General features: G+C 44.2%; 1 protein-coding gene across 5 annotated transcripts in view; it reads right to left on the bottom strand.

Annotated features, from left to right (window-relative positions):
• The window catches only part of LAPTM4B (lysosomal protein transmembrane 4 beta), a 67,561-nt gene that overhangs the window by 1,695 nt on the left and 53,621 nt on the right, over nucleotides 1-12,245 (bottom strand). The window lies entirely within an intron of this gene.

Below are 12,245 nucleotides of genomic sequence, written 5' to 3'. Positions count from 1 at the left end.
TTCACTAACCTCAATTTCTATGTCTGCACGATAGGGATACCGGAGAATTAGAGGTCTGTAAAATACCTAGCATACTGTGTGATGCACACCTGACGGGGCAGATGTTATCTGTTAATGGCTAGAGAGGAACGAATAAGAATCAGCACTAAGTTGATTAATAACCTCTTCTATTCACATTTCAAGTACAAAAACAACTGCATGTAATTGTTTATGAACTGTCAACATAAGAAAACACTGGCTGACTTTGGCCTCCTGGAGTAGTTACAAAACAAAGAGAATATCAACTCAACATGGTTAACCTCTATTCAGTCAACTAACATTTGTTTTATACCTCCTATGTGACAGTGCCCTCCCTTAGGCATTTAGAATGAGTTCAAACCTTACCCAGTTCAAGGGCTTTGTGGAAAGAGAAATAATATTCACAAACGAAATGGAACAAAACAAAACCACATTCTGTTACTTTTTCTATTACGGACATTACTTAAAGTGGTGAATGGTTATCCATTTCATGAATTCTCATTTATCTATCCTTCTGGCTCCTAGAGGGAGGACACTAAAATTCTCTTTTCAAGTTTCTGTTCTCAGTTTTTGTCCTACACGACTCCCGCCACTCCGCCACACACACACACACACCCCTCTCTAACTCAACACACGTCACGACTTAGTTTTCTCTTCTTCCAGTCTTAGAGCTCCTGTCAGGCTGAAGCCCCGTCTTACTTAACCCCAGGGTTGGGCCCAGGGCCCACTCACTAGTAGGAACTCAGAAGATGCCGGTGGTGAGTGAGGTACCCCTTAGGCTGGCCCTTGGAGACTGTGAGGTTGGTGGTGGAGGAGGGGTGGAGCCTGGCACTCTAGGCAGGGGGCATCTGCACGGTTAGGGTCCAATCAGGAGACAGAAACCACCCAGGGGTCTGAACAGAGAAAGTTTAATGAATTATTAACAGGGGATTGGAGGTATGGAGAATTAACTAAGGGGGAAAACAGAGAACTCTCATGGATGTTAGTGCTGAGTGAGGGCACTCGAGAAAGGAGCAAACACGGAAAGGGGCTGCCTCCCTAAGCCTGGGAGTAAAGCACTGTTGGAGAAGGTGTGGCGAAACCCACTGGGTGGCACGAACGTTTTCTGGGTAGAACCAGGCCAATCTAGTGAACCACCTGCTGTTCATGCGGAGGGGGAGGTGCCCCCTGCCCTGGAAACCTCCTGAGAGGGGGGTGTGCTGGGAAGGCTGTCAGGAAGAGGGGGTGCCGGTGCCTCCGCCCCAGGGGCCACGGCCAACAAGATCCGAACACTGTAGGGCACACATGAACTGGAAAAGAAAACACCTTCCTCCTCCAGAGCCCTCTACACCCACAAGGCTGGGGGGTGGGGTGGCTGGCAAAGGGGAGACTGTCGCCAGCCTGGCTCTGAGCAGGCTAGCAGGGGGGCCTGGGAGCTGCACAGCGGGAGGTGGCTACCTGGCTCAGCCCCACACAAGAACGCCAACGGGCCTGAGAATCATTCCTGAACGCGGGGCTGATGCTGCACCTGTGTCCTGAGTCCTCTGTATCAGGTGTTACCCAGGCAGAGGCAGGGCCAATGTTCTGCTGCTGTTGGCGCTAGAAGAGAGGGGGGCACCTAGGGCACATTCGGCAAAGGGCGCCAGTCCAAGGCTAGGATGCGTTCCCGTGCGTTCCCCACAGAAGGAGACGATCTGCTCTGCGCAAAACACACCAACACCGACGGAGGACGCAGAGGGCGCTGGGCCACACCCACACAAACCCGAACACACCTCTGTCTGCTGAGGAACTCACAGCCTGGGGAGGGAAGAGATGGGCGCACGTGGTAAACCTGAGTGGCATCAACGCGTGGGTGCAGACGAGACGTTAAAGCACAGGCACGGGCAAAGGGAGGGAAGCTGGAGGCAGAGCTCCTCCTGGGAGCCGGGGGTTGTGATGGGACTGCTTAGGGGAGAACGTGGTGCAGGGGAGGTGGGAAGGACAGGCAAAGGGCAGAGCACAGACAGGGCCTTGCGTCCACCTTAAGGAGCTTTTCCATCTCTGGCAGCAGCTTCTCCACGAGGAAGCCTGCACGTCTCAGCTCGAGCTGAGGGACAAAGTGTACTGCCTACACCAAAGCCACAGCCCTGGTCTCCGCATGTGCACGTCCCACTCGAGGCCTGAGCCTCCAGCGCGCACGGGCGCACGTCACTGACAACCAGCAGCAGCAGCACCACTCGATTCTGCACGACTGAGCGTCAGCGTTTCGCTCTCCAACCTCACTGAACAATCAGCTGATTCCTGTCTGTCATTAATCTTGGAGAAATTACCCTAAATCGCAGTGGAGCTACTAAAAAGGGAGTGAAATCAGCTATCACATCTAATTTATTTTTTGCCCTGAGCAAAATGCAATACTCAAACTCTCCAAAATGGTCACAGATGATTAAACACAAAATTTTCTTTAAAAAGAAAAAAAAGTGCTGCACATTTGCTTCTGCTTGTTAGAAACTTGTTTTCACATGAGGTTTGGCTATTTTGTTTGAATTTGTTTTCAAGTTTCATTTTGAATCATTAACACCCTAATGGCTTTTTCTCTCAAATATTCTACTGCTTTAGACCCTTTACTCTAAGTCAAGATGCCTGGTGAAGAGACTCTCCTTTCACTGAAGATTCTGACACGCTCACGCTTGTCTTCACCTCCCCATTACCACATACTAAATGCTGACTATAAAATACTCTTCACGGTCCTCAACTACTTTCAATGAAAAGTTCTCCAAATGGAACTGGTTTTAAATTCTGAAGGGACAGTGTCATCTCTCTCTCTCTCTTTTTTAATCTAAATGTTCATTTTTAATGATGATTTCAAGAAGGGGATGGTGAAGTCAGGTTTGCCATACTGTTTCTATTACATCTGTTAATACTGACTAAGAACACTTGCTATGATGCTTTTCTTCTAACATCAATGGAAATCAGAGAAAATAACTATAGGGTCAATTAAGATGGAAGATGCCATACAACAAAACTGATGAAAACACAATGATTTTGACATTTTTAGAAGTTGGCATTTAGTTAAGCCCAGTTTATTTTTAAAAAATTTAATCATTCACAATGAATGACCAAAAAAAATAATCTCTGAGGACTAAAAATACAGGTCATGTTCTACTTTGCGGTCTGGTAAACAGCAGGTACTCAATGAGTGGATAAATACAAGTGCACTCTGTATCTAAGCCACACACCGCTTTACGTCAAGCAACATTCAATACACCAAACACTAAGTACAGAGCCTTGGAGTTTGTCTTCATAGGATCTCAACTACAAAGTGACTGATGGTGGCACTCTCTTCCACACAGGTGGAAAATCCCTCTTGTCCATGGCCTGAGAAGGGCATCTGTTCCCTAAGAAGATTAGTATCCATCTATATATAGTGTCTCTTTAACTGGGAGCTGTGATGCTAGGTGACACGTGCTGGTGTGAAAGCAGCTCATCATTCATTTCCATTCCACTCAACATTCCAGAGAAACTTCATTCCCAGCTACATCAACATGCAGAATAGTTGGAGAGAGCAATAAATTAACATCAAAGGTTGTAAAATGTAACATCCTGGAATAGAAGGGATTCCAACTGGCCATAAATCTGCAAGTCATTACAATTTGGAAAACATCAAATAGTAAGAAATGATAAAACGCTCAAGAGGAAAGAACTATTTATTGGGAAAAAAAATGTTTGGACACCATGGTTAGAGTCTTACTGTAGTATCAGTGAAGGCACTAAAGGCTTATTTGGAATTTTACAGTTGCTAGGATTACATTATATATGTTACATAAATATCTTCAACAGTCACAAAATGATGTGCCAAATTTTATATGTGTGCATTTATTTTCCTGAGGAGAGTGTTCAAGGTTCTCATCAGATTCTCAAAGAACCACGTGGAGATTCTGGGGTCCAGGACTGGGTGGCGAGGGCAGTACAGGGCACAAGGTGAACTGCACCAGGAGTCTGTCTGCTGGCCCCACATCCTAACAAGGGTGGAGTAAGTTAAAATGGAATCAGGGCCCAGGATGACAGCTGTGTGGCACCTTATCCACCCTGGAGCAGGAGAAGCAGCCCCAGCAAAGAAAGAGGATGGACCGATTTTCTCAGAGTCAAACATTGGGAAAAATATGAATAGGTAATTGACAGATCTGATAGATCTGGGTGAGGTAAAAGGTTAAAAACTTGGCAGCTGAAAAAACAAGGCAAATGTTTGCTCAAGAAAAACAAAAAATTGTACCAAAAAGGGAATGTGTATGACAGAGCTCTGCACTGAACAGTACTCACATTTAAGGTAAACATTAACTGGTGATATAATGAAAAAATGTGATTCCATCAGGTGGATGAAGGTAGCGGAGAATATGGGGAGGAGAATAAAAGTTAAACCCTATTCAACACCAAGAAGTCGAAAGGTATCTCAAACTGATCATCAGAAAATTTGTAACACAGACGTTATTTTCAAACATGGAGGTCATGGAGGTAAATACCCGAAGAAACAAGTAAGAGTTGACAGTGTTTCTTTACTACTGGAGTGAAAAGTGGAGGATGGGCAAGAGAATGGCAGAGGACCACTGAGAAATTAACCTTGGGAACGCCCTGGTGGGCCAGCAGTTAGGGCTCTCTCTGCACTTGCACTGCCGAGGCCCCGAGTTCAATCCCTGGTCGGGGAGCTAAGAGCCCACAAGCCGCACAGGAAAAAGAGAGAGAGACAGAGAGAGAGGGAGAGAGAAATCTTTCACTGGCATGATTTTTAGCTATGTAAATGTAATACTGTGTTAAAAATAAACGGAATATTTAAAAAATAAAAGAATAATCATGGCAGTCTTGAAGTGAAGAAGTCAGTCCGTCATCAAGGGGCACCTTTCAACCTGAGGACGGTGGGCAGGCTCAGAGCCACCCCATCCCTCTTGCTTCTTGGCTGGCGGGTGAGTCGTGTACTCGCCATGCGCTTCTGCGGGGGCCTGGAAACCATGCCCAACATGCCCAAGGTGCACCTCTCTACACTGGGAAGGCTGGTGGGGACTGGACACATGCAGTACGGACACGAACACAGCAGCCAGGGGGTACCACGCAGTTCGAGGTCCCTGTCTAGGAGGTGAAATGTGTTTTCACAGAGCAGCAGGTCAGCACCCGGCCCCTTGCCTGCTTGAGACTCTCTCCTCCAGCCCCGTGAGACCCAACCTGATCCAGGGGGCCCCAAACACTAACGGAAACTAGAGAATTACAATGCCGTGATGTGGGCACTGGAACATGAATGACTCCCTCATTTAATACATGCTCTTCACACCACTCACATCCTGACCAACAGCAGCCCAGTGCCTGGCTCTCTCCTGTCTAATTTATTTCCATGACTCCCTAGCACGGCAAGTTCATCACCAATCAGACTCCTTTTTCCCTATGATTTTTCTCTCCTTTAATGTTTTTTCTTTGGTATGTCACTCCATGTAAAGCCCAAACAGCCCCAGGTTCAAGTTAAAATCACTTCCAACATGGAGATCTGAAATAGTCTAGCCTCAGTCACTCTCTTCTCCTCTGAATTATGCTGTGCAACTGTAGTATAACAAATTAGGTTTTTAAATAAAAACACCAGTCAGATATTTCCATATTTTTTTTATAGATAATATGAAGTCATAAGAGTAACACTAGAAATGGCAGTAACCATAGTATAGCGCTCTGAACTCAGACACAAAACCACTCTCCTAAAGCACTTACATAACTGGCTTATCAATTAAATTATATGCTATCTTGTACTATTAACTATCTTGTAAACATTTACCTTTCTCTTCTCCAAAAAATTTCTAAAAGGCAAGAGTCTTACACTTCCATAGCCCTTTCTTAGCACTGGTTTTTAGACAGAGGTGTGTCTAAATTTGAGTTCTATCATTTCAGCTGTATGGCTATGGTCAAATTTTAGAGGCAAAATGGGGTGAGGCGGAGTCAAACACAAACTCTGAAATTAGACCTGGGTTCAAATCCCAGCTCTGTGATTTATAAACCCTGGGGTCCTGAGTAAGTTAGTAAATCTACCTGAACTTCAGCTTCCACACTTATAAAATGGAGACCATGATGGGTACTCCTCTAAAGACTGTCGTAAGGATGTAAGGGAGGCGACATACCTAATGCACCAAGTACAGGCTGAGCACCTGGGTGCTCAACAAATGGCAGCAATTCTCCAACTGTAGCAAGATAATCAACGTGGTATTATTGTCTCACTAGTTCAGCTACACACCTTAAGAAAGTGACACCAGGGCCTCCCTGGTGGTGCAGTGGTTAAGAATCCGCCTGCCAATGCAAGGGACATGGGTTCGATCCCTGGTCCAGGAAGATCCTACATGCCATGGAGCAACTAAGCCCGTGAGCCACAACTATTGAGCCTGTGTGCCACAACTACTGAAGCCCATGCGCCTAGAGGCCATGCCCCTCAACAAGAGAAGCCACGGCAATGAGGAGCCCAAGCATCACAACGAAGAGTGGCCCCTGCTTGCTGCAACTAGACAAAGTCTGTGTGCAGCAACAAAGACCCAACACAGCCAATAAATAAATTAATTAATTTTAAAAAAGAATCCGCCTCCCAATGCAAGGGACGCAGGTTCGAGCCCTGGTCTGGGAAGATCCCACATGCCACGGAGCAACTAAGCCCACGCGCTGCAGCTACTGAAGCCTGTGAACCTAGAGCCCATGCTCCACAACACAAGAGAAGCCAGCACAATAAGAAGCCTGCACACTGCAATGAAGAGTAGCCTCTGCTCTCCACAACTAGAGAAAGCCCGCCCGTGCACAGCAACAAAGACCTAACACAGCCAATAAAAAATAAATAAATAAAAATTTTTAAAAATCATTTGAAAAAAAGAAAAGGAAAAAAAAGTGACACCAGTAAACACTCTACTCACAAGTTGATTCATGTGGGTCAGAAAAGGAGTTCCTTTTCCCTCCTCAGCTCTGGTGGTTGCAGGAAGTGTAAGGGGCTAACATTTAGGCTCCTCTGAGCCACACACAATGAAGCAAGCAGTTGGCTGCATAAAAGCCTACAAGGGACAGTCACTGAACTAATTACCTATTTGACATGGACTCTGACTCTCTCCCTCAAGAATCCTGAAAATGTTTCTGTTCTTGTCTATGAAGGGTATGCCCTAAGGCCCTACTGAGAAGCCTCTGAGGTGATGATTCCTTTGACTCAAAAGCAGGGAGTGGGACATGACATTCACCTCCGCCACAGCTGATTTCCTCGCCCTCCATCCCTACCCCCACCTCTTCCTTTACCAAAGGTAACAAAAGTAACTGAATGATGAGAAAGGACACAAAATAGGCACCATTCCTACTGCAGGCTGCATGTCTGCAGCGGTGTGGGCACCTCTCACGTCGTTAACTCTAAACTCTGAAGTGAGTGTGGTTGAAACACCATGTCCGATCGTTCACTCCTCACCCCAGGACATCTGAGCAGCCACCAGAGGGCAGCTGTTGTGCGCGATGCTGGGGAGGCAGAGATGGACAGCTGGAGGATGCCCGGCCCAGGAGTAGGGGAGAGCTCATGTGAACTATCCCAAAAAACTAAGAACACCTACAAAGGTGCAGGTGGTTTGCTTTAGCAGGAGACCTGGGTGCATGAGTTGAGATTATAGGGATGAGCCTGGAACAATAGGCAAAATCCCAGCCAGGCTTGCAGCCAATGCCAGGAAGTGGAGCTTTCTTCTCTAACTGGCGGGGCCCCCCACTGTGGGGGGATGGGAGCTCTGGTGATGTTCACGTGTGAGACGCCTGTGGGCATACACAGGTGCGTTTCTACAAAAACAATTGCCCCTCTCTCCTTGCAAAGATAGACAAATAAAGAAAATACCACTATAAATGGAGACTTCTTGATCCTTTTGTTTCTTTGGCTCCTTTGGGGGATAGTGGGTAGGAAGCAAGGGGCACAGTATTCATGAGAACACAATAGCTCATGAGACCCACCACTGTTGATAACACACCAGTAACAGTCCCTCAAAGCTGCTTCACAAATAAGATGAACTTGGCAGGATGAAGTTATCAATTCACTCCCTCCTCTGGCTTCAAGAAAATATTAGACTACAAGACTGCACAGCTGAGACTGATGTTGTTGTAGGGATAATCCGAAATCTGTTCTTATTTATTCAAAGGACCAAAAAAAAAAAAAAAAAAAAAGCAAGCCAACAGCAAACAATTTTAAATATTACCCTGCAAGTCACAAATGACTTTCACATAGCAAAGTGGAGTGACATCACAGTTGAGAAATGCTACAGTAATATACAGCAGAACCCCTGAAGACTTTAAAATCCAGGGATGCCAAAACCAGATTATGTTTTAGATCAATCTGACAGCAACAGAGAGAAAAAACTGAAGAGAAAGTGGAGTTCAAGACTAAAGGCTAAAAGCCTAACTCTAACAAGTTTAAAGATGACTCCTCAGTCCGGCTTGGGTGATTAAGTGGACACTGCTACCATTCACTAGAATCTAAGAAAAGAAGCAGATACAGAAGAAATGGAGTGACCTCTGCAGTGTGCTCTCTCATCAGGGATGACCACTGGATGGCTGGGGATGTGGGTGTGGGGCTGATCTGGGTCACAAAATCTAAGCTACTTCCTTCAACCGAGATTAAAAAAGAGCAAGACAAATGGTTTACTAAACACTGTTCATTCATTTCATCAACAAATGCTGGTCGTGGGACTTCCCTGGTGGCACAGTGGTTAAGAATCTGCCTGCCAATGCACGGGGCACAGGTTCGATCTCTGGTCCAGGAAGATCCCACATGCCGCGGAGCAACTAAGCCCATGAGCCACAACTACTGAGCCTGTGCGCCCTGGAGTCTGTGCTCCACAACAAGAGAAGCCACCGCAATGAAAAGCCCCATGCACCACAATGAAGAGTAGCCCTGGCTTGCCACAACTAGAGGAAGCCCGTGTGCAGCAACGAAGACCCAACACAGCCAAAAAGGAAAAAAAAAAAAAAAAAGAAAAAAAGAAAAAAACAAAACCAAATGCTGATTGTACTGTGCACCAGGCGCTGAGGATGCCACAATAACTGACACTTGTAAGGTCTGAGCCAGCAGACAGCTTACGTGCTAGTGGAGGAGTCTGATAAAAAGCATTTATCTTCCACGGTGAAGTGCAGAACTTCTCAACCGTTGTCCGTTCACAACAGCGTGCCATACACACACTGCCGTGTGCTCTGTTTGCCACCACGTTGGGAAGACTGGGATGCCCTGGAGCAGCAGCCGAGCACATGGGCTGAGTCAGCCGTGTGCGCCCACCACCTTCCCCACTCTGAGGCTTTGGGCCAGTCACTTACCTCTTTAAGCCTCACTATCGTCATCTGTAAAAGGGGACGATACTAGTCTATCTCACAAGGTTAATGAAATGGATAAGCCCAGTAACGTGCTTAGCATAGTACATGGCATGCATTAAGGCTCAACAAATCTTAATTTCATTCCATACATTTGTGAAAAAGATGAGATGGCTTACAGTACTGATTATGATGCAAAATAAGACAAATGAACGTTAAAATGACCCAGAAATAAGGCAAAACAGAAATTTCTTGCGTTACCGAGTTTTTATTTCTATATTTGGATGGATGGATAGATATACATACATACTTTGAAGAATGGGAGGAGGGGGAAGAGGTAAGTGAGGGGGAGTCTTACTTTTTTTCTGGCAGTAAACTAAAATAGGACTTTACAAAATGGATCTTTGTATAAAAGATAGTTTATCTTTGCATAAGAGCTTTAGCTGCTGTTTTTCAACGTTAGCAACTATTTTGCAAGTGAATTATTCTCTTACTGATTTCCACTACAGTTTGTTAAATATAAGCTTGATTTAGATCTGTTGGCAAAATAATAAATACGGGAGAATGAAAACTTTCTCAGGAAAAAGATGCCCTTGAAAAGGACCGCCAGATTAGGTGCTGCTCTTTGCCATCCTGTCTGCAGGAGGGGAAAGCTCTACCCAGGCCCTAAGCGGGGTTATTCAATTTCCTGGGATGGTTCAGATAGTTGTCCTACAAACATCTAGAAAACTGAGCTTCAACTGCCACGAAGGAAGGGGTCTGTGAATGTTGTAGGCCAAATCTGGCCTGCTGCCTGTTTTCTTCTTATATGGCTTGAGAGCTCAGAATGGTTTTTACATTTTTTAAAAGAAAAACGCTTCGTGTTGTGTGAATATTATATAAAATTCAAGTTTCAGTGTCCATGAAGTTTTACTGGCTCACAGCTACACTTGCTTGTGTATGTACTGTCTACAGCTGCCTTCACACTGCAACAGCAGGGCTGAACAGTTATGACAGAGACCATATGGCCCATAAAGCCTAAAATATGTATTTACTATCTGGCTTTTACAGAAAAAAGTTTGACTCCACCTGCATGAAGGAAAAGTATTACCCTGAACTCTGACCTTGGAAGATGTGATAATATCAGAAGTGAAAGTACACACAGCCCCAAAACAATCGTGTCATTTAGAGGCACTTGAATCTTTCAATGGTCCATTTAAACTAATCTCAAGTAGCCAAAAAAAATTTTTTTTTCTTTACCATTTCTTACACCCCTAATAGTCTACAATGTACCTTGTTTAAAACAGGCAGCATTTACATTAACACCACATTCGCCTTTACTCAGGCCAAACAGGAAATGAGAGCTGGGTGAATCATGAATCTCCAAGATTAACTGCAATAGCCATTTGGGCATTTGGGACGTGATCACTGCAAACAGAAAGTTTGGGCTTATCTTTAAGGCATTTAGAATAACTGTTTCCAAACTTTTAAAATAACTCCACCTATAATATACACCACTAAACACATACATACACACAGATCATATATTTTTGATTCTAAGGTACACACTTTTGTACATTTTAACATCTGAATTTAGGCTGTGCCTTGTAACTGACAGCACCTTACAATAAGAAGCCCCTAAAATAATGGTGCAATTTACAACCAATGGCATCTTGTACTCAATGAATTCAACACACCAGGAGTCGGGGAGAAAATAAACAAATTTGGAAGATTCTAGTGAGAAACCTTCCGCCACCCATAGAAGGAATAGTTTCCAAAGACAAATAAGGTGGAAAGTAATCTTATCCTCAATTCACTGAAAAACCACTATAAGCTGTCCTCACTTGATATTATAGGAGGAAGTCATTATTTCCCTTAATTCTCAGCAGAGAAGCTACTCAAATTCTCTCACAGATTATACTTTCAAATTGGGTCAAAAATCCTCACTGGTGAGATATTTTGGCAGGGAACACCAAAATAATACAGTAGCCCAAACCGAAAGTTAAGATGCACTTAAATATCTAATGTTCAAATAAATATATCTAAACTATATCTAAACATATATAACTTTATCAAAATAATATCTTAAGAACTACATTTTTATCTAAGATAAAAATATCTAACTATTGAAGAAGTAGAGGGAATGAACTGTGAGCTGTCACCACAGTAACCCTCTCACAGGTATCTCAGCTGCTTCCTCTCCCCCAAGCCTGAATGTGCTACGCCACCTACTGTGCACATCTCCTTCGGGATGGGATTCTACCAAGTGTGTTCCAGGACCTGCCCACCAGGCTGTGCTCAGCTGGCTGTGCTCAGTGGCTGCCAGGGTACTTGGGTTGGAAGGACTGCTCAGAATCCCAGATCTCAGATTCCCATTTTACCCGTTCTCCTTCCCCACACACTTCCCTCTCTCGAATTAATGGAAAGGGAGAAATATCTTCTGCTTTGTATTCTAGTACTCAAGAAATCAACTGCTTAATTTTCTATTACAATCTAATCTGTTGTCTACAAGCTTTGCTTTTTTTTAGCTGTAACTGTAACACAAACTTCTATATTCTGCTTTTAAAAACATCATAAGCCTTTCTTCTGCTGTTACACTGCTCATAATTTTTATGGCAATAAAGACATTTTACCAAGTGGACATACCCTTATTTAATCAAGCCAGTTCCCAATTACTAGACAATAAGACTGGATAGTTCTGCTACTACAAAACAATGCTGCATGAATATCTTACACCTTTTTTTTTTTTAAACTACTTCCTTAAGACATATTCCCGGAAACTTTCTTAGAATGTTAAAAAATAAAATAAAATTCAATGTCTCCTTTGTCCCTAGAGTAAAATCAACATAGACTCTATTTTGGACATGTGGAATAAAACAAGAAGTCAAGTTCTGAGTGTGTTTTAAAGTAAAGCACAGGAACTCCCCTGCTGGTCCAGTGGTAAAGAATCTGCCTTGCAATGCAGG

The sequence above is a fragment of the Hippopotamus amphibius genome, chromosome 5 (genome assembly GCF_030028045.1).
Source record: "Hippopotamus amphibius kiboko isolate mHipAmp2 chromosome 5, mHipAmp2.hap2, whole genome shotgun sequence".
NCBI classification, from domain to species: Eukaryota; Metazoa; Chordata; class Mammalia; order Artiodactyla; family Hippopotamidae; genus Hippopotamus; species Hippopotamus amphibius.
This window is presented reverse-complemented; position numbering and strand designations above follow the sequence as displayed.